Source organism: Haliotis rufescens, unplaced genomic scaffold (genome assembly GCF_023055435.1).
Source record: "Haliotis rufescens isolate VD_foot unplaced genomic scaffold, xgHalRufe1.0.p SCAF_3, whole genome shotgun sequence".
In the NCBI taxonomy this organism is placed as follows: domain Eukaryota; kingdom Metazoa; phylum Mollusca; class Gastropoda; order Lepetellida; family Haliotidae; genus Haliotis; species Haliotis rufescens.
Window position 1 is genome coordinate 52175133 of NW_025964001.1, and position 3013 is coordinate 52178145.

The following is a 3013-nucleotide window of genomic DNA, read 5'->3' on the forward strand; positions in this document are numbered from 1 at the left end:
CAACGCTCACACCGTTTTCGTGCGTGCGTGATTCCCGTGCACCCTTTCGAGTTGAGTTGATTGGTTCAACTGTGTCATATGGCCCTGTGACGCAAGGGTAGCATTATGCAGATGGCTGTTTCAATGAATGCTCGTTCCACCCGTGACGAACAGGTCTGGTTGTTGATGAAATATAGTGATAGCTAAATAGACAGATTTTTTATTCATGCACCGATTGTCTTTAAATGTAATATCCAGTTATGTATGACTGTTTAATAATCTCATACCAACTTTGACTAGAGTAGGTCCGATAGTTTTTCAGATATTGTAGTAAACGTCGGTACCTTAAATTACCTTCCAGACTTTTACACTATGTTGAAAAGAATTGTATTACCTTATTTGACGAGTCAGCCGCGCACATTAGGTAATCCTTCAAGACAGTCTCATATTTTCAATTTTCAAGGCGGTACAAAAATATTGAAGCTTGGGTCACTTTTCCAATCTTTATCAAATAAACCTTCTCACAGTTTGTCATTAAACATATAGGCATTTTCATGAGACAGATCGGATGAATGTTTGGAAATAATAGTCTTTTGACTGTGTTCATTCCCAATCTTTCCCAATTCTTTTTCGATTTTTTTCAAATCTAAGAAAGTGAAAACATATGCAGGAAGCTGCGCTGTGTGATATATGGCCTCTCGTGTTTATCTCATTGAGTGACAAGGACAAAATTGATATTCACACGGCTGGAAATACAATTTTTTCTACGCTAGGGATGAGAAAAAGAAAAGGGAAATGTTCTGGGGTTTTTTATTTTCTAAATGATCTTAGTCTGAAATCCTTGCTATTAGTGAGGCCAACGGAAGGCAGTTCCGGATAAAAACGTTACTTCTCTCGAGTGAAATATCTATTCTACTTGCAGATAAAACAAAGTACTTATAATTTAGATTTATTCTCTGAAACAAAATCGTAAGCATGATATAATCGCGTACATATATACATGAATTAGGAGATAAACCCAATGTGTTTGAAAATTAGATTAATGTTAGGCCTAATTGATATATACTGAGTCAAATTAAAAACTTCACATTTTTAAAAGTAATCCCATATATGATATACAACGGACACATGTATCAGAGAAGGTAATTTTTAATCATTAAAGTCCAAAGAAGGATTTTAATTAACGGTGGTAACAATAATTTGTTGCAAGCACCTACGGTATTCAATAATAACATCAACAGTTTAAATCATAAGTCCCAAGCACGAGAATCTGATGGCACACAAGTTCAGTAGCGTGTATGGCCACCATGTGCGTTGACAACTGCCACACAACGCCTCCGCATGGACCTTGTGATGCTTGTGAACACATGACTGGGAAGACGACGCCATTGTTGCTGCAAAATGGTGCTAAGATCTTGCAAATTCTGTGGTTGGTTCTGGAGAGTGCGCAGACTTCTGCCAAGAGCATCCCAGACGTGTTCGATGGGATTGAGGTCAGGAGACCTTGACGGCCAGTCCATGACGTTGACTCCCGCATTCTGAAGGAAATTCCCTGTCAAAATTGCTGTGACGGGTCTGGCATTGTCGTGTTGGAAGATCAAACCGGGTCCATGTGCTGCCATAAAACGCAGACGTTCTGGTGCCAGTACCTGGTCGCGGTAAGCAGCAGCGTTGAGGTTGCCACGGATGAAAAGAAGCCTGGAACGTGCATTGCCACAGAAAGCACCCCACACCATGACACTTCCGCCTCGAAATCCGTCAACTTCCTGTACACAACACTGGGCGTAACGTTCATGACGGCGCCTCCACACCCTCGCCCTACCATCAGCAAATCGAAGATTAAATCGGGATTCATCACTGAAGACGACTCTGAGTCCATCGTAAGTGTCGCTGTGCCCACAATTGACGTTGACGTCTGTGTAATTGAGTCAGAATCGGCCCGCAGTATGGCCGTCGTGCTTGAAGGTGAGCAGTTCTCAGACGGTTTCGAACAGTTTGCGCACTCAGTCTACCCCTAAACAGTTCATTTCTGGTTGATGTAGCCGTCAAAAATCGGTTACGGCGGTGACGTAAGACAATCTGACGATCCTCTGCATGTGACGTCACACGTGGTCGACCTGGCCGAGAGCGATCAGCGGTGGTACACGTTTTCTGTAGATCCGTCTCTAAATCATAAACAGTCCGTCGACTACAACCCATCGTCCTTGCGACTTCAGCTACGGACGTTCCCGTCTGCAAGATGCCGATGGCACGTTCACGTTGCACATTTGAAAGACGTGGCATGACAAATGTCCGTAAAGACTTTTGTTTTCTTGTGTTTTTCTGTTTTTGTTAATGACTGCTAACAAGTATGGCTGAAAACACGTGCGGTATTATGGCCACGTGACCAGTTGCACGTGAAAAAACACTTTTGCCACTATAGTGCTGTGTACATGATTTTGATCGATTCACCTGCACAAAAACGGGTGTTATCTGAAGACAATACGTGGCGATTACTGTTTAAATACACAATAAGGGCCCACAATGATAACTGGTCAAAATATTAAAATTTTTGGATTGTGAAGTTTTTAATTTGGTTCAGTATATATTCTCTAAATTTCATTTGAAACGGAACGCGTAGTTCGCAGAACGCAGTGAAGCTGTAATAACATCAGACGTATTTTTTTCTATTTCACATTGGTTATGTCTAACTTTATTGTGATTTTATTTTATTCACGAATTCATGGTAGGATTTGTAATTTTGTATGTATACGAATGTTTGATAGACAATTTTATTTTGTACACCTAGATATAAATTATGTGAACAAAATCATTTTGAATCGCATAAACATGGTTTAAAACATAAAAAGTCAGAACTGTTTCCAATACATGTTCGTACTTAATGCAGATATGTAAATTTTCATACTATGAATCGAAAATTATACCAACAAAGGTTAGATGCTGACTAGTTGTACCGTGTGAATGTCCCTTAAGAAACTGACTTCGTCCGGCTTTTAAACAAGCTTACTGTCCTCTCCACCAGGCGGCGCTGAAA